The sequence below is a fragment of the Coturnix japonica genome, chromosome 12 (genome assembly GCF_054131305.1).
Source record: "Coturnix japonica strain WE chromosome 12, WE-NBRP24, whole genome shotgun sequence".
NCBI lineage: Eukaryota > Metazoa > Chordata > Aves > Galliformes > Phasianidae > Coturnix > Coturnix japonica.
Window position 1 is genome coordinate 11,127,839 of NC_140674.1, and position 20,819 is coordinate 11,148,657.

At 36.5% G+C, this 20,819-nt stretch overlaps 1 protein-coding gene across 3 annotated transcripts in view; it reads left to right on the forward strand.

Moving 5' to 3' along the window:
* Positions 1 to 325: 325 nt before the first annotated feature.
* LOC107318096 (uncharacterized) overlaps positions 326 to 20,819 on the forward strand; it is a 61,048-nt gene continuing 40,554 nt past the window's right edge. The window contains exons 1-5 of one of the 3 annotated variants that reach the window (XM_085513027.1): positions 326 to 454; positions 4,135 to 4,230; positions 8,582 to 8,711; positions 8,872 to 8,965; positions 20,576 to 20,746. The gene's annotated coding sequence lies outside the window, so the exon portion shown is untranslated. Of the gene's footprint in view, positions 455 to 4,134; positions 4,231 to 8,581; positions 8,712 to 8,871; positions 8,966 to 13,878; positions 14,287 to 17,821; positions 18,354 to 20,575; positions 20,747 to 20,819 lie in introns of those variants that run through there. The other 2 variants (XM_085513029.1, XM_085513028.1) reach the window with 2 other exon arrangements.

Sequence of the window (20,819 nt, forward strand, 5' to 3'; positions counted from 1 at the left end):
TTCTTTTCGGAGTGAGTTTCTTCCAGAAAAAAATAAATGCTTAAGACTGTGGGCACAGATTACATGTGGACCAAGCAACAGAGTTGCCTGAGAGCAAAGCTTGTTATTGCACTCTATGGGAACATCTAAACTAGATGAATCTATCTCAACCTGTGATGTAACTGATTGTGGGCATAAAAAGAAACCATGCAGCTAAATAATCATCATAGCTGTAAAAAAAGCCAAAAGGGATTCTCAAATGCATGTAATATATGTTAAAGACTATATTTGAGATTTTTTAAATCTCTTTTTATAAAAGTTCATCTCCTTTTTTTTTCTGTTTTAGTCAGCAAAATATCACCAGTGTTCTAAAGGTCACTGTCTCTTCATACAGTGATGGTATTGTCCGATTCCTCTGTAACATTAGACTTGAAGAATCTGGCTTATTCTCAGCATTTCCAGCTCTCAGATATTTGTAAGTTTTGAAAATCTCACGTCTTGAAAGCTGTAGCCAAAAATGCACTAAACTTCTGTGAATCTTTCTATATCCCGCCTTAGAAGTTCAGCAAAAAAACACTGTGGATGAAGTCCTTTGTGCATGTAGACACTGTGCTGTTAAATTCTGACCACAGGCCAGTGCAAATACTGGCTCTTTCTTTGTATTTGGCTTAGGCCCTTAACATTGCTTTCCATTTCTAGCAAGAAAGGGCTGGATTGCCTGAAAGTTGTGGAATCTTGCCAATTGCAGGCTAATGAATGTTGCAGCTATGCTCTGTAATTAGGAAACAGAAGATTGAGATTCCATTTTCTAAAAACTCTGCCAAGGTTATTTTCCTATTATTATAACAGAAGGAAGGAATGGGTTGGCAGGCTTTCTTGAAAGTGTATTCACACTCTGTTTTTGAATAATGTAAATTTGTAATAGGTTTTGTGCAATAGAAAAATAACCATCAAAAGATGCCAATGTAGGTTGAAACTAAATAGTCATGTTATCAGAAAGGAAAAAACATAACCTATCTTGGATCTGGCAGTAATTGTAATTTCTATTCAGTAACACTTTTTGTGCAACTTCCATAAAAAACAAAACTCCTTGAAAAGGAATAAATAGATATCCTGAACTGTTCAGTCAGTTTCACCTTTTGCACTGTTGCCATGTTGTATCTATTGCCTTGTCAAAAAGCCCTGTGTTCTGCATGTGACAAAGACTGTGTATATTAATAACTTAATTATACCTCTTCCGACCCAAATTATTTTAATTACTGCAATCACAGTAGTATAACACCTGGAATTCAAAGTAATCAGCCTCTCTTGGGTTACAAAAATAAGTGTTCATATGAATTATTAAATAGGGTGAAACCTTTGGTAGTGGTCTGTCAAGAAGTCATCTGTAAGATGACCAACTCTACTGCAGGCCCTCCTGCATTTCTTGAAAGAAATGGTTTGGAAAGGATCACCATTAGGCGGCGCTGTATTTTGTTACATAGAGATTCGAATAAACCATGTACATTTGTGTGTTAACTGAAAATGCTCTATGTTGCTCTAGCTTGCCAGAAGGACCAAAAAGAAAATGAATGTAGAATCAATTTATAACTTGAATGGCAGTGTAAGCTTGAATTTTAGCAATTTTCCAACCTATAATAAATCCAAGAATGAAAATGAAAAGTCATTCTTCATGGGAGAAATGCCAAAATAATTAGATTAACAGTGTCTGTTAAAAAGCTAGGCAGCTCCTGCCTCAAAGACATTTCAGAACATATGCTTGTCAGCTCACCGTTGAACTTGGTGCTGAGAGATCTGGCTGTTTATATGAAACTGCGTGAACCTCCGTGACTTTTGGTGCACCAGAAGAATGCTGAAAAAGACTAAGCAAGCCTAAAATTGAACTATGGCTCCCTGACTGACTTAAATGAACTCTAAGTGCCAATGCAATTGCTGAAGAATTTAAACAATGTTTAAAAATGATAATTTGATATAGATTAAGGGCTTTCCTGCATGGGTGGTATAAAATAGATTTTTCTAGAAGAATGGAGATTAGTGTTGACTGGAATTACCTATTGCCATAAAGGAGAAATTTCTACAAAGAAATCAGAATACTGAGGGCAGACTGAACCCTGGCCTTTATAATGGTTAAGTTTTAAAAGTGTCCAAATATATTATGAAGGAATTTTTCAGCTTAAATATCTTCTTTTGTGACAGAGAACTGGAACAGCAAAGCAGCTGTCAGCCTGAAAAGCAATCAGTTTCCTACAGCATATGCTTCATGACATGTAGAGAGTGGTACAGAAAATAAACATCATGTAGATCTTCCAAACTAAGAGAACATGCAATACAGAAATACATACTGGATAAGTAGGTTTGTCTAAACTGTTACTAATGCTAAAGTTTTTCATAAAGCTTCATTTCAGGCTCCTTACTCAAAACACACTGAAGGCTGCTACTGAAAACTGCCTTTGGAGAATGCTTCTAAACAAAGTGAGAATCGAGTTCAGTATCAGAAAATAAGTGTTTTGACAATTCATATACAAGATGTTTCAAGCTTTCATTTTGTTGTGACATTTTGGAAAATAATCCACAACATTTAACTAAAATCAGTGTTTAAGGGGCCGGAGACTTTGGAAAAAATATTTAATTTTGACAGAATGAAATGTTTTTTCAACTTGAAATGGGTTTTGTTTCTCATGTTTGCATTTGAGTAGGAAACAAAACTAACATCTTTCTATGGGCATATTCAAAACAGATTTTCTCTGTTCAGTAACTGCACAAAATCAGAAAGCCCAAATTAAAGATGTTTATACAGACTGCTGCTGAGGGCTATGCAGGGTTCTCAGAATTCAAACTAAAATTTCTTCCTAGTATAAACGATACTAAGCCGCATAAGACTATGATTATAAGTAATATTAAAGTCTATTTTACTATTAAATATTAATATTTGTTTCAGTACAGTCATCTTAATTTCTTAAGAAAATTGACATAAGTAAAAAGCAAAACTTATTTCCAACTGGTTTATAAATATCTGTGAGCTGTAGTAAAATAATTTCTAATTCTTTCAAAGAGTGCTTCTACTTTTTTATACATTTGCTGCTGGTGCTAAATGTGAGTTAGGAAACTGTAAAATTATGCAGTAAATAAATGTATATGTTTGGTAGAAATTTTAAGCTGCTTGTAACTATGTTACAGTTTTCTTTAGTGTAATAATAGTAATGTTGATCAATAACTTGTATTGCATGTGTTTAGGCACGTTGCCAAAAGCAAAGTCTCATGGGCATTAAGAGCAGTAGGCTGAACAAGTCCAATCTCAACTTTGCTTTCAGAAAAGGCCTTTTTATTTTTCCAAGTAAAACGCCTCTAGTTGGTTCTTAAGCCTCTAGTTGGTTTCCAAGGAACCACTTCTACGTAAATTCTTTAAGAAGTTCTTGTCCAGAAATTAAATCAGAGCCAAGTATAACAACCTTTACAGAAGTCTGGTAGTAACACCAAAGGCAGGTCAGTGCATTGGTGTAATTTTGGAGTAGGATCACAGCTGGTAGTTAATTCTTCAGTACTTTCTATTTCTCTTATGCAATGTATGATATTAGAGTGAATACAGATAGCAGTGAGGCGCAGGTGAAGTACAGGGATAAATTGCTTTTTCTGAAATGTGGCATGCTAGTGAACTGAAACATAGGATACAAAGAGCTTTCCAGATGTGATGTTGCCTCACCTCCACAGGCATTAGCAGCGTAACGTGGACAGCAATGTGCTTTTCGCTGCATATCGAAATGGTTCTATTACAGAAGTCTGCAGCCTGCTTATGCTCTCTCTCAAGCACAAAACACTCAATAGCACAGTTTGGTTGGAACTTTTGGTTATGTATTAATCAGCTGCTTAAAAAATTGTTTTTGCATTGCAACCTCTATTTTAAAAAAGCAGACAAGAGGAATTTGTTCTTAAGGATTTTGGAAAAAATTATATTTAACAAGGAAGGGTGTAAGACAACAGATGTTGTTAAGGTGTGCTGTGAGCATTACATTGCTTTCAGGCTCCTCAGACTAACTCCATTTTTCAATATTCAGGGGCTTGACTGTTGATAGATGTTAAAAACAAATAAATAAATAAAAGCTTAAAAATAGATACTGTGTTTCTAGTTTATAATTTTCTGCTCTCCCTTTCATTCAGGCAAGTTGCAGCTGACTGATTGCTCACCAGTGCTCCATAAGGGAACTTATGACATGCTCAGCAGGCCTTGTTCACATATTGGTAGCCAAGATCCAGGTAAGAACTCTTGATACAGCTTCTCCTTCCTTTTACTGCATGATCACAAAAGAATCTCCTTAAGCTTTCTGCCTCCAATTTTTAACTGTAAAATGAGCGGGGAAAAAAGAAGTTTACACAGTGAAAAACGCACCAGAGTACTAAGATTAAAGTATCCTGTTTAGAATATTCTGGCCCTGTTGACTTCAGCCTGAGTTATATAGTCACTGTGACATCGATGTGCTATATATTTACCCTTTAAAGGGTAAATTTTGACAGAACTGTAATGAAAATGGATATCTAAGAAAAATCCTCAACTTGCCTGCAGCATAGTAAACTCTAATACTAATTAATAAATGTAGTATTAGTAGAAGCAGCTTCTGAGTATCTCTAATATACCGACTTTCAAATTACAGATTGTTTACTTAGCATATTTCATTGCCAGTAAAACTTTCTTTTAAATAGAAGTTTATAAAGCAAATTATCCAACTGTGAAATTGGAAGCACAACTATTTCAGCCCATCTGAATTTTTTTTTTTTAACTATCCCCCCCACAGTAATCTGCACTTGCCTTTATAGTGCCTGCAACTGAAAAGGATTATCTAGTCAGAATACATCAGTATATAATAAATGTGCTTCATTTCTTCCTCAGTCCTTAAAGCTGACAGCCAAAATGAATGTTTGTCTCTGTGTTGGCACCACTGGTACTTTTGCAGAGACTATTTCATGGTCCATCGGACCCTAAAGGACATTGTTTTTAAAGGTGTATTATCAAAAGGAATGAAGCATACCATCAGAGTGCATATCAGCATGTATTATTAAACTTAAGGGCAATAGTATTGCTTGGTTGATATTGTAAGGCACTCAAGTCAAAATGTATTAAAACTAATCTTTATGGTTCTCAACATTTATAATGTTTTATGTCTAACTAGTAAATACAGGTCAGGAAAGGTACTTGGAGTTATCCTCTAGCTTTGAAAGAAGAAAAAATGCTTTATAAACAAAGTAATTTATCATCCTTTCTGTATCTATACAAAAGCTAGTATTACAGCTGCAGATATACTAATGGGTTTCCTATACAGTGCCGCGTTAATTAGCTGCCAGAGTAGCACAACTCTGAATCTCATTTTGCTGATTTATGAGAAAAATGCCGCAGTCCTTTAAAAATATGTAGATTCACCATCTGGAATAATATCTTGATGTAATCAGCTTTTTCAGAAACCTCTACTGAGAAACATCAAAATCATTCTCTGAATCTCAGAGATCAGGGGATCATCAGAATATTCACTGATCAAATCACAGCTATGGTAGGATTGTGTGGGCAGTGCCTAATTTGATACGGATTACAGCAACATTCATTGGGTTAGATGCTGCATAATCCTGACAACTGTCAGATAAATTGCTGCAGTTATAGCATATGAGCAGGCCCATAAGCTGATGATATTAATGCTATGAAAATATGACACCAAAAACTAATAACGTTCTTTGAGGCATCTGGACAGAAGCAAAATCTAATCTTGTCTAAAAGATCTCCATTAGCAGTAATCATTCTGTAATACGATCAACACATTCTTGTCAAAGCAAATAGTACTGTGCAGTGTTAGTAAAACTGATTAAACATGGCATGCTGTTCTAAAATAAACCTTCAGCTTCAAGGATCGGGGTCTGCTGATTACACTGGGTTTGTTGGTTAAAACACATCTAGGCCATTTTCAAAACAGCTTCTTCTTCTAGTGATTTATTCTTAGTAAGGGAGAAATAGTAGTAGAAAGGAAATCAAGCGGACAAGTTAGGCAATATAAAATTTGAACAGCTTAAAGAAGATGAAAAAAGCTTCTAAGAAACGTTGAGCCCTTGGTACAATAATCTTTCACTTCCTCACAGAAAAAAAAATAAAATAAAAATTAAGATTTACTCATCTTTTCCTTGTGGTGCCCTATGATGCCATTTCGCGATCAACCAAAATTCTTTCAAGGGTGCTCATTCTTACAGCTGAAGGATAAATACATCATGAGCCCATCAGGCTGTCTACCTCTTTGTTAAAAAGACCTTGTCCTCTGGGCTAAACCTTTACAAGTGATGGCTGATTTGCTGCTAGTTAGTTCTGTAAGATATGGTTTGTGTTCCTTGCAAGCACAGAATTTAATGAATGTAAAAGGAGAATAAAGCCTGACATCAAGCACCATACGTTTTTTCTCCACGTTTGCTGTGAGTCAGGAAAGTTCTATGCATGATGATCAACATCAATACAAAAGAACTGGAATTAAATACTGAGAGCGCACGTGAATGTTTTGGGTTTGTTTGTTTTGTTTTATTAGTTAGTTTAAATAATGTATTTAAATAAGACTTCCATAACATCTCCATCTACTCTGCCACAGACATGCATTCACCTGCCCAACGGGCCCACAGACTCTTAATTGAAATTATATCTGGGGGAAAAAAAAATAAATCTACAACTGTGAACTCTCTTTTAGCATTGTAAACAGACCCAGATAGATCCCAGGAGATTTAGACTGCAACGTCCCCTTTCTTTAAGGTTGAGCAGAGTGTTGACAGGCTGTAATTACAGCATGTGAGTGTTTGCAATGGCTGGAAAATTACTAAGTACCTTAACTGGCAGCAGCTAAATTTCTGTAGGGAAGGAAAATGTACAAAAAGAGTTGCAACAGATAAGGATAGTGATTCCTGTTTTGCTGACTGAGGAAGCTGAGCTGCAGATCCTCCTTATATGCAGATCTAGAACAGGAAAGGAAAGCTGTGCATAGTAGGAGAGACTTTGCAGGGAAATAGATTTTTTTCCTTGGAGCTGCAAACTGTTGTGTTGCATTTCAGAGGTGAAACAAGGTGGACACATCAGTGCAGCTGTAGGTGGGTGAGTGAAAACGCTTTCCTCTTCTTGATGAAGGAACTGAGTTAGCGAACAACTTTGTTATCTCGGAACTGAAAAAGCTTCTAAGATGATTTGAAGGCTTTATGTTGTCAAAGTTTCAAGACAAAGTGGAAAGAGCAATTGAGGAGTACTTCTATTAGAGAACTTGACAATAATTTTAGGGTGAGGACATGGAGGAGCAGACAGAAGCTCAAGAAGAGAACAAATTGGTGCACTCAATGGCAAATGATTTGATTAGGATCAAAAACACAGTTTTGAATAAAATACCCACCCCTAATGAAGGGTCTTATTCCAAAGTACATGTGAAATAATTTTGTTATATTCTATGATGTAGAGACGAAGGTAGCAATCATCAGATAGACAAATAATGTGTTTTCAACATGCTTTTTATATTTTCCTTAACCTCACCATTTTGACATGAACAATTTTTTTTATTCTATTGGTGAAAGGACAGTTATTTCACTGGTATAAAGTATTTCCCAATGTTTATCCTTGTAGAGTGAAAAATAGAGCTAAGCATTGGAAGGTCTCAGGAAATTAAGTTTAGTTTCTGCTGGCATGACCTTGTCTAACGGGATGGGCATCTGTATCATGATATTATAGCTTCCTCATGAGAGAGATGCCTCACTTTTACAGCAGGAGAGCTGCTTTCAAGGTGAAGGATGTTCAATGTTAAATCATAAATTCAACAAGCCTACTCTGTCAAAACAAACAAATCCAATTTTACAGTAAAAATTGTACACTGAGTATCTGGGCTTCTGAAATGGAGATGGGTTGGTGATAAATGGGATCAGGGCAATGGATGTCAGATCCTCTGAATTATATGTGCTACACTGAAAGTAGTACTAGAAACACAATGAGGTAAAAGGAAATGTGAGTGCACTCACTTATAGGGATAACTTTTAAATACCTTTCACTTTGTGTGGATGGCAGTGCCTTCATTTTTCCTCAGTCAGTGCCCTTACAGTGTCTCATGGAAAGTTACGGGGTTTGCTGATCAACCTCAAATTATTCCTGGGCCTGTTCTTCCACTTTGCAAGGAATATGAAGACGTCCACTGCTCAGGCTCCCCTGTGCCATCTGTCTGATAGACCTAGCAGACAAGTCCTTGCTCAGGCTTCAAGAGGAGCCAATGTTAATGTCTGAATCCATTACATTACTTTTTAAACAATTTTTCCCTGATTATATAACTCTTAAAAAGTTATCTTCATGGGGTGCATCATTTAAACATGATTTCAAAGCAGAAATAATACTACTGTAGTGTGTTATTAGAACCAATAGCTCACTCAGTAATGAAATCTTATTTCCATTGACATGAATGAATACAAAGGAACAAAGCTGCTCAAATGCTGAAGATCAAATACTTTGCTTTCTTTTCTGTCTGTGCCACGCAATATTTTCCCCCTTATTGAAGCTGTAAATTTCAGAGGAATTACAATTTATATACAATGAACAATGTCTTAAAATATTTTTTCTTTGAAGGTTTTCACTGAGAGAAGTAATGGACAGATGTTTCACTGAAAGAAGTTGAAGCAGAAGTGAAAGTGAGAAAGTGCTGCATGTCAAATATCATCCTTTCTGGTATGAAAAATAATACCACTGGATTTGACAGGTATGCAATATAAATACATGGGAGCAGAGTTATGTATTTCCTCTGAAAATTTTAGCATAGGTATAAATTTGGTAAAATATGTGTTCTCAGCGATACTACATCGCACCATACTCCGTAAATTCACTAATGATTACACTTCATGTGGTCTCCTGATTTATAGCTATCCAGAGATGCATGAGCTTGATGGAAAGATGGAAAGCATGTGCTCACTGGTGCCAATGATGGGTAGTTCTGGAGATAAAGCTTTCTCAGAGGTAAACTGTTTGCTGCTATGGTGCAAACTGTATTATTGAGGAAAAAAAAATACTTTTTAGTTAATTATCAACATAAATTGCAATCCACAGTCTATTTGCAGTTGTTCTTGGTAAATTTATATTAGGTGTTGTTTTTTTTTTTCATTATTTATTTTAGGTCTTCTAAAAAAAAGTAACACAGAAATCTGTTACACATTTTCACAGGATAGGCAGGTGATCAAAAAATACAATGAACTTAACAAGCTGACTACAAAAATGCAGTTATTATTTAATGCATGTTGTGGCATTTAGAATCATAGAATCATTAGAGTTGGAAGGAACCTCTGATGGCCATCTGATCCAACTCCCCTGCAATGAACAGGGACACCACAGATCAGTTTGCCCAGGGCCTTATCCAGCCTCATCTTGTGTATAGGAAATCACAACTTGAACAACTGAGGCAAGTGTTGGGTCAGCTGAGGGAGCACTGGTGAGAGTGATCTAGCTGTGCTCCCAGAAGGGGTGGACTTCAACTCCACCCCCTCTGAGACCTCATTTAAGGGCTGACCACCACTGAGGCAGCATCTCTTGGAGACTGCTCCCCAGTGGAGACTGCCTCAGCTATCTGGTCCAGGCATCGACATTGGTGAGTTTTCTTTACTAATAACCTTTGACTATTTATCACCATCTTGGTCAATTTCTTTATATTAGCCACCTTTAAACCATCCTCTGTTATCAGCTTTACACCTTGAAAGTCTTTAGGGAAGGGGCTTCAACCACAGCACTAGGTAACCTGTTCCAGTGCTTCATCACCCTCACTGTAAAAGACTTTTCCCTTATATCTAGCCTAAATCTTGAGCTTGAAGAAATTTCTCCTTGTTCTGTTTGCATACTTCTAAAAATCAGTTATGTGGTTAAGTTTCATGTTTAGCTTTAGACCTTTTATAGGACTGAGGTCTTAACAAGTTTACCAAGCTTCATATTGGGTTTTATACGAGCTACTGTTATGTTGTCATCCAAGGGACCATCTCCAATAAAAATACTCCAAGTCATGTTATGTTTGAATGGAAAGGAATTAGAATTTGCATATATCCCTCTCTGTAAAAACATATTTTCATGTGAAAACATCTATTAGCGTGCATGATATTTTTAATGTAGCTTTCTCTGAACTCACTTAAGAGACAGTCATTGACTCCTAAAGGAATCAGAATCAACTCCACAGTATGTAACTGGATGTCTCACATCTAGCTAAGTATGTGGAATGACCACTTTTCCAATGGAAACCCACGTAAGGTAAGGGTTGCACACCCAAGGAATAGGGGATCACCAGGGCTGGAGGAAGAAACAGACCATGGCGTGCACTGAGAGGAGCTGCAGAGTCAGGTTAGGTTGTGTTGGGCTGCAGCAACTGGCGTGCAAACAGGAGGAAACATGGAGGTTTGGGAGAAGTGGCTGTGGGCTGGCCCTAAGTGCACCAGCTTTTGAGCTTTTTTAATATTCATTTAACAATGTTTATTTCTGTCTATCAAAAGAAATAGGGTGCACTTCACATTCAAGGGATGCCTGCTGCCGGAATTTTAAGACTTTTTTTTCTTACTTTGACATTTGAATCTACTGCAGTTAGAAAAAAAGTAACAAGCTTGATTGTAATGAAAATAATTTTAATGAATATATCAACTGAGTGCAATTAAAATCTAAATACATAAATAATATGCCATCCTAATTAGAAGTATAGTGTGTTCTTCTAGAGTATGCTTACTAATTTTTTTATTTTTTTGGGGGGGGGGGGCTGTTGCTTGGTTGGCTCTTTTGTTGTTATTTTTTAAAGATTAAATGAAAATGCAGGCTGCTCCTTGCTGAGAAAATAGTGTTAAAGGTTTCTTTGATTTTGTTGCTGGCTGGTTTTTTTGCTTAGGAATCAGTAGATATGCTATATTCTTGGTAATCTTTCATCTTTTGATTTTTCTTAAATAGTTTGTCTATCTTATCTCATTAATGTTCTAACTATTTGAATTTGTTGATATGTGTAGCAGTAAGTCTCTGTTTCTTAACTGGTAAGCAATTGAACTGATTCAGTATATTATATTTCAGGCAGTGTTCCATTTTTAGGCCTAATCCTGCACTAAGTTGTATAAGGATGTATATGTTGGGGAGGGGGAGAATAAGGGAGAAGAGAGAGAGAGATCACCCCTTGCAGAGCTGTAGGGGGGTGGCTGTCCTCTGTCAAGATTGTCAGTTGCTGCAGAATTTACATCAATGCATTGGAGATTACCATTGCAGGAACACTCTCTGGCTCAGTTACAGTACTGCAGGGCACAGACTGTTAGGAATCACATTGTTTACATACCTTCAATCTGTGGAATTTAGTGAGAGCATAAATGTTATAAGCAATTATGGCTTTTGCCTGTGTATCGCTATCTGCTTTCCAAAAGCACTGCACAAATGTGCTATTAGATCTAGATACCAAAAATCAGAATCTTAGAAGACTGTAAAACAAATTAGCATCTGACTGGAATATATTTCACTCAGAAGATGGTGAGGCCCTAGCACTACTGCCCAGAGAGCACATCATTCGTGGATGTGCTCAAGGCTAGGTTGGATGGGGACATGGGCAGCCTGAGCTGATGGGGGCAGCCAGCTTTAGACAGTGGGAGTGGAATTGGATCCTTTAAGGTCCCATCTGTCCCAGCTCATTCCGTGATCCTGTGGATAATGTATAAGTACAGAGTCTGCTAAGTTGCAGAAGGAAGAGTTGAATTACATTGGCTGTCTATATGTACTTTTGTTTCTATTCTTGAAATTGTAAAGCAGAAGGGAAATGAAGGGATATCCTGAAATCAAAATTAACAGTAGTAATACTGAATAGTAGGTGCTGCAAGAATTTGCACTTCACAGAGTAAATAACTGTTTGCTTTTTGTGACGAGCCCTCCAAATGAAGTCTTGGTCTTCCATTGAAGCAAAAAATCGCACCCACTATTCTGAAACTCATCTCTTGATTTTCTCCTTGAATATTCAAATCAATTCACACAGAAGGATGTTAAAGATTATCAAAAGTGATTATCTTATGTTAAAGACCTTATTGATACTGCAGGAAAACTCATGGCTTTTCCTGTTCACACTTAGAGACAGTAAGTGCCTGAGGACAGCAACCTGCTAGGAATGGGGTCAGTGCACTGTACTCATACGGTAGTACTCTCTAGCAGCGCTGCCTATGCAAAGCAGCTTAGCTGGAAATCAATTCATGTAAATAACAATTTGTCATTAAAACTGAAATAGAGAAAGCTAAGGTTAAATGAAAAGCATTTAAGCTCTTATCAGCATAACCATACATATTTTTCATGTTGGAAAAGCAAGTTTAGACATAGAGTAACTTATGTATTTAGTTTCCATTGTGTACTGTAAGTGCAGATAGATTTGATTAAAAAAAAAAAAAAAAGACATCTGTTGACTAGGAATGTGGTTCATCATTTTTCTCCTGAACAAATGATTACATATTCACCCTCTCCTGCATCACCAGCAATCTGCACAGCTTCTCCTGCATTGTTACGCAAAGTGACAGTGCAAGTTGTTCTACTTATTATTCTTGTATCACCAACACTGCGCCTGTCTTTTTTAATGATGTATGGCCTTATCTTAGTGGTGGCTAATCTCATGATGGACTAGCTCCTTGCGGGTTACAGGCACCATTTCTGTATCTCTAGCCAGCAGCACTTGGTGATGAATGTCTTGGGCATCCTCCTCTCGCCCGTGCTGACTACACACACGTTTACTGCAGTTTGAAATTACAGCTATAGCTTCAGAAAGAGCAATTTTCTGGCAAGACAGTCTTTGGCGTCCTCTGCGCTTCACTTAACAATTAGACCATACTGAAAAGAGAATAATTCATGACAGCAACGAAATTGAAGGATGGCTCCTGGATGAATACAGTGATGTTCCTCAAGTGAAAAGTGAACCCAAGCTCTAACACTTACGTATCACAACATACTCAGTTAAAAGCCCAGGCTGCTTTATTATGATTCAACTACTAACTTCGACATGATGAAACAATGTTTTATTGGTACGTGGCCTGTTAGTTTGAAAAGAAGCTCCATATAACTGGGATACTGATGAATGTATGTACTGAGAGCTAACTACAATGTAAGTGTTATAACAGGGTGGATGTAGTAATTCTGGCTTAGATTTCACAGGAAAATAATGAACTTTTCCAGTAATTTAGCGCACTTTGATATGTTCAGCCTGGCATCTTAGTTAGTTTCTAAATAACAGTATTGCTAAAAGTGATTAAACATAATTTACAAATCTGAAATATACTGCTTAAAGAAACAGTGTGTGGTCATAGGCCATGCTGGAAAATAATCTTCAGTGTTCACCATCACAATATGCACAATGTTTTATTTTTAATAAAAATATACTACTGCATGCTAGTCTCCTGCTGGCCTGCTACTCACCCTGGCCAGCGTACCACCTGTTTCATTATGGTGTTACTGCTTCCAGCCAAGCACTGTGATGTACTTCTGTTATCCTTTTTTGCTGAGTGTTTTCAGTTTTATGGCCAGTCTATGCCCTGATGACTTTTGAGTTTTCATTTTAAACACTTGCTTTTGGGAGTACAAAATAACATTTTTCTTGTGCACTTACCAGCTTAGAAATCAGGGCTCCACAACTGCAGGTATTAAATGAAGGTATCCTGAAGCTCCTCTCTTCCAGACCAGCAATCATACTGTGTTTCAGTGCCCATTTTTCTGTGGAGCTTGCAGCTGCTGCTGTAGTTCTTTTCACATCACTTGCACTCTGAAGGGGGAACCTCTGTGCTTAAACTTCCAAGGGGGGAGAAGAGTTTATAACTAATTAGAAGATTTGAGATGCAGTAGAAAAAAAAGAATGGATATCTTCCATCTTGGCTCTGTCCTCTTTCAGGACTGTGTCAGTTAATCTCGTTATTAACTCTCACTCTCCATTCCTAAGTTTGTTATAGTGGTATGTGTTGCTTACAAAGATATATTTGGTGGCTGTATCTAAAGCAGAATTTTAACATTCCCTGCTGCTAGTTGTTATATTTGGAATCTGCTAATCACAGAATGAAAGGTTTGGCCCAAACTGAGCACAAATAAGTGCTGTCTGCAAAGTGTAGCAGAACAGAATTGACTTGGCTGAAATGAATTTCTGTCTTACTGTGTATTTACTTACTATTTATTTCTTTTATTTCCTCTTTTGTTGTTAGATAGAAGCTGGGCTCATAATGTTTGAAGAACTCATAAATTCGTTCTCCTGAATTTAGACTGTTTGACTAAAGGCACTCGCTTCATTTTAATTGCATTATCCTTTTGGCTGAATTTTGTGGGTATGAATAGAAGTTTAATACTTTCTTTTATGAAAATTAATTTTAAACACTCCAAACAGTATTGAATATGCAGGTATCCTTAAATGGGATTTTTAAAATTATTGTGTTTGACATTTTTTATTCGTATATACTCTCTGTAGTTTTACTGAAGCAGTTCACTGATCCAACTGCCTCACTTAAAGGTTTGTGCTAAAAATTCTCTTGCAATCTATAATGCATAGGGGCTTTGAAGAAGTTTGCTCATATGCATTTTAAATAAGAATTACATCTGAGACTTTCCCGGTCATTCATGTATAGCTTATAAATAGTGAAAATAATTATTCTTAAATCTTAGATTTAGCTATCAGTTCTTTCCTCTGGCAGTTTCTACATCTGGCCTTTTTTGTACCTCATTTCTTTTTCATTGGATACTCTTCTTGTGCTGTACTGTTTCCCCTGTGATCATCCCAACTCAAAACTTGAAACATTCAATGTTTCAATTTAATGTAAATTATTCTTTTTTGTTAGGAGAGAACAGGGCTTGATTTAAATTAAGATTTGTGGAATCGATTTTCCTATTTTAACTGCATCTTATGCTGAGGGTTTTTTGTTTTCATAGGGTAAATAAGGACTGCAACAATGGAATTTAAATCTTTCGAAAATCTGCTGAAGACAGCAGTATGGAGCGCAGTTCACTTCTGATTTAATGACTTAGGAAACCACTTTCAATTCTCATTCTGTAGTGGCTTGATGGAGGAGCTCAGGAAGAGACAAGACAGTCTGAATGGAGGACATGTACAGAGCTAAGCCAACAGGGACTGAGCATTTTCAATTCACAGTGTTACAGAACTGCTGCTTCTTATGTTCCCATGACAAGTTCAGGCAAGGAAGGTTGTAAAATCACATTCCTTTCAGGTTTATTATGGTTCATACTTCCCAAAGACCGTTGGGATATTAGATTCAGTCAGACATGGCAGAAGTCCTGAAATAAATCATTCATTTCTCTGTGAGATATAAAAAGAGTTTCTCTAGAGGCTGAGGAAGAAAGGCCTCTATACTGTGATGGGGATACAATGCAGAGGTCCCTATGTATCTCTAAGGTGTAACCCAGTATGTGGAGAATGCTTTACCCTTTATCAGGCAGATACTGAATGACAGATCCCGTATCTTTTTTCTTCTCTGTTACAATCCCTTGGACCTCCAAAACCAGAAAAGTCAATTATTTCTTCTTTTCTGAAGTAAACATCCAGAAATCAATACTGTTTCTTTCAACTCTTCATAGCAGAGATGTTCTCTCCCAAGTCCCGTTAAAGAAAGTAATGCCAATAGCACGACTACTTACCTGCTTTTAACATTAGTATTACCTCTGTGTTGTGGACTACATGGAAGAAACCTCCTGAGCCCTGTTTGTGTTGAATATACTTGAAAGAAACAGATGCAATCTGACTGCAACCAATCAATCCTCAAAACTGCATATAACTAACACAATACTTCTCTGTGATATTAGCAGTATAAACTTTACAGATTAATGTATTCATGTCTTTGCAAACAACCCTATTTATGGCTGACCCAATTACTTTAAGAGCTCATTAATCTGAAATCTATATTGTTAGATGGGGAGGTTTAGAGTTGTCTTTAGAATCAGCTACTCATCTCCATTATTTTGGACAAAGACAATCAGAGCTCCCAAGGATCAATATGCATCTGATACAGATTTACAATTAGATCAGTGCTTCTATCAATAGTGGAGATGGTGAATGTTAAGAGAGCATATGAATTGAAAGCTCCAGAGCATTTTCAGTGCCTACTGGTGGAGCCATCTCATTTTCTGAATTTCCCAGGCACAGACAAAAAGCTGTTGAAGTCACATTGCCAGATTTTCCCCTTTGCTTGAAACTTTTGTAAATATTTCAGGTTTCAAAACAAAACAAACAACAACATGAGCACTTGTCACACACACAAACACAAAATAAATGAGGAACTGCTGTGACAACAGTCAGGCTGAAAGCTTTCCTCTATGGTTGCTTCCTATTCCACTCTGGAGAAATGGCCACCTCAGCCAAGAGATGATGATTATCTGCTGTTTTCTGTGCAGAACAGTTATATTTTAGATTTAAAAAATAATAATAATAATAATAATAGTCTGAAAAGTGGTTGGGTTTATAAATAATCTTAACTAATTAAAAATGTGTATAGAGGAAATGAGCTTAAAAAAAGCTGTAATCTAGATAATCCCTGGATATAATTTAACTGAATATATCGGAATCAATATAATTTTTATTATATTTTGTATCTCTCTAAATTTGTTCAGTATTCATTTCTGATGTGATAACTGGAATAACCCATGATTTAATGCCATGTTCAGGTTCATATTAAATGTAATGTTTCTGATGGCAGTTTTTATTGGGGAAACCGAGTCTTGACCCAAAGGGGTAACGCAGTCAGGGTATATGTGCAAATAAACTGAAAAGCACTCTAGTAGCACATGCACACTCACACTGCAAACCCTATCTCACTGAGCTCTTGCAGTGAGTCAGATCACACACAGAGGGCTTTGGAGGTTTTTTTTGGTAAAGCCATAATGTGTCCTGTCAGACACCAGTAGCTTCATTTGACAGCCATAATGTTCCTACTTTGTTATGATTTGAGACAGTATTGCTCCAGTGGCTACTAAATATGACAATGAATTCTAACATAGCAATTGAAAAGAACTGGATGTAGAGATGATTAAAATAGCAAGCTAAAAATATGAGAGAAATCAGTGTACATTTAACAATACCTTGTAAAAGCCAGCCTCGCATAATGCTGAGCTGTCACAAGCTTCTTACAAGCCGTGACACTTTCAGAAAAGCTCTGTCCACCCCTATTTCCTAATTACTCTGGAGAATGCTTGCTTTTCCCCTTGCCCTTTTCTATCAGACTGGCATTAATAAAATGGGGGATAACAATGAAAAATGTACAGTAGGAGAAGGAAGAAAGTTTGCAAACCCAGTTTGTCATGATTTCTCAATACAAAAAAGTCTCTACGATATAAATTCTATATTATCTTTTATGATACTTAGATTTTTCATTGGCCACATTAACAGTTCATTGTCCTCCCATAGGGATATCATGATCAATAGGTTTCTGGAGTCAGTCAGTAAATGTGTCTTATTGAACAGGATGACTTTCAGAGGCCCCTTCCAATCTCAACTGTTCAGTGTTTCTGTGATACGTGCACTGTTGAAAAAGAGAATTTAATTAAACATATCCCACATTAATGACAAATAGATAATTGTGATTTTAGAATACAATGTTCCCTTTCCATTTAAATTTCGCAAATGCTAAAAACTTTGTAGTTTAGGTAACCTCCATATATGATGTGCTTGCAAAGTGTAGGGTTCTTTGAAAAGATCGTAATATCCTGAAATGTTCCACTTTGAAGGAAAATTTTCCCTAGAATAAATCATGTCATTTGATGTAATTATACAGAACCAGTGCTTACTGTTATTATCTGATTATTAACCTCCACATGAGCTATTTACATCTCAGTCTTGAGTAATCAGCATAATGATTACCTGCCTGTTGTGGTAATAATTAAGTAGAAAAGCCAGCAACAAAATAATGAGATTTTTAATATTCTTTTTAGCTCAAATGTAATGAGCATGGCGTGTAATAGTGGGTCTTGAATATAATGCAATTGAGATTAATTTTTAAAACATCTGATTTTCTTCGCTAAGGTATTTTTTTTATGAAGGGGGATCTAAAAATTTTTAGGACCAAAGTAAACTAAATGGTCTCATTATAATGTGTAGGACTCACATGCTTCACTTCATGGCATGCAAAAAGATTTGGAGATTACCAACACTTGAGTTCTGCTCAAGTAACATGACAGAGTTTTGCTGGCTGTGGGCATTGGAAACTAAATTCAGTAATGCTCTAAGAAATTTACTGTGAGTTACTAATACTGTAAATGTGCTAGTACAGCGTATGAAGCTGATCTGAAAATACTGAAGCATGAGGTCATTTTCACATGAGTCGACCTGTGGGACTACCATCTCAAATTCATCTGGAATCCTGCAGCTGGTTTGGGTTTTGGAGGATTACCTGTGAGTGTTGGTTTTGCCAGCTTACTAAACCATTGCTGTATTGCATTAGGGTTCTGAAATTAATCCCAAATTATAGATTTTTCACTATGTCATACTATATTTTGCTTTTTTTGCTTGAATTGACATTTTGATGAGCATGTAATAGACCGTAAATGACCAAGTAACTATGTAAAAGTGTTGCTTTTATAATACTAGCGTTGCTTGTTTTCTCTGAGCTTGCTGCATTTTGTTTGTTAGTAGTTAACTACTATAAATTACTTTTCATCTGAAGGCAAATCAAAGAAACACCTTCAAGCCACATTAATGACATGTACAGAAAGACTTTTATCTTTGTTTTGATAATTAGATACCTTGATCATGCAAATAGTTGGCACTGTTTACTTACTTTTCTTAAGAAGTAATCTGTTTATACGCCTTCCCTCCCTCCCTTCCTCCCTTTCTGCCTTTCTTTCCTGGGAGAACTAGCTTCATCTAAATCAGTTTTTAACTCATACTTCATGTTTTCCTTTAATGCTTCAAACATATTTACATTGCTTAATTGTAGTTCTGTATAAAACCGTATTTCTGTTTAAAATTTGTTATTTACAAATATTTTCTCTGTGCAGACAAGAAAGAATATACTAAATATTAATAAATTATGACATAATCTTCAAATATCAAAATCTTCTTTGTTCCATTGGAACATCTTTCTGAAGGAGAAGGTCAGAAAAACTAAGCTATCTATGGATTAATAACATGAAGGCTTTAGAATTCTTACTTGATTTTGATTGTGACCCCTTTGAAACATTGATTGCTTCTGATCGTTTGCCAGCTCTGCTCTGAACCATCTCTTTCATCAGCTCTCTGAATGCTGGATGGAACACTCAGCAAGTCCAATACAAGTTCTCCCCTGAGGGTTTTCTCATCTGGTTTTGTTCTGTCTGTGTAAATTCATTTGAGTATTAAATGTTCACGTGTTTTATTTCTATGCTGATGGGCATTTGGGGATATTTTGGTTTTCTAGTGGAGAACTGTATTGAAAGCCTCAGTTCTGCAGCAGCATAAGCAGTTTCTGATGATTACAGCATGGCTAGTGAGGCTTATCCAGAGGTTATTGCATGACTGAGGCCAAAGGGAGGAACAGAAGTTATTTAATGTATACATTAAGGAATATGCACCACCAACTCTATTATAAAATTCTCTGATGTTGCAAATACTTGTGTATATCTAACTTTACAAGTATGGGTAATTCAGTGACAATAATGGACCCACTTGTATCCACTCCAGACTAAATGTTTGCTTTTTCTGGAATGAAAGTTTACGTCTATCTCATCAGTCACACTGTGGTTCCTTGGGAGAACTTTGTAACGTGCCATTCATCTGTTAGAACAGCAATCCTTGTATAAGTCCCTTATTAGAAGAGCTATGTCTTTGAACAGAAGGGAATTGCATCTCCTCTTTTTGATGGATGCATGTTTTACAACCATGATTAAATCCTCTGTTTGTGTTTTTTAAGCAAAGCAAACAGAGATAGTTTTCCTCTATGAAGAAAAAATACAGGGCTCTAAGAGTGAGTTTAAAGGATATCATTGTCTATGGTGTGTGAAATCTTGGAGAAGAGAGAGTAGGCAAAGATGGGAGTGATAGTTTTTATTTCTTAACCCTATTTTTTTTTTAAATGTGTAGTTAAAGTTGAAAATGTTTAAAGACAAGATTATACTCCACCAAAGCTTCAGCAGATTGAAATAAAGATGTGCTAATATCTAAGGTTATTTTTGAATACCTTTTTAATATTACTCCATCAGCTAAATACAGCTCAGATTTTTACATTTTTATAGACCGTGTGAGTTCCCTGCAGGCACACTGTCTCTGCAGTGATTTATATAGTTAGAATTATAGGGGATGATAAGCATTTGCTGTTCAATAGTGTAGTTAATGCTCAGCCCCTCGGGTAACAGAGCAGTGAAGCATTTACTACTCAGTGGTAGTTCTGCAACAATCAGCAGCAGTGTGACTCTATCACAGTAAATTTACATCGATACACTTCATCCTCAGGGAATTGAGCATTCACTCAGCGTAGCCTAGGGAAAACAACTAGAATGGACCTTTTCCAGTTCTTATGGGTGGCACAATAGGAAAAGTTTATTAGTGTAGCTGAATCAGAAACTGAAATCACAGATGGTATGAAATGAAAATTATCTAATTTATTTTTTCTCCTTTTTTTTTTTTTTTTTCCCCAACAGTACAAACCTAAATAAACATTTGGACTGGAATGAGAAAGCTGAAAGTTGAAGATGCAGCAGTGGCAAACCCACTACAGTTCTGATGGAGATGCTAAAGGCTCTGTGCCCTTCAATCCCATTATTAGAAGCAAACTCCTCTCTCAGGAACCTGTGTATTTTCTCAAAGTATAGGTGAGCTTACACGTGCTGTAGCTAATAACGCTACTGTTGATTGTGAATAGAAATTAGCAAGAGCTGTGTGAGT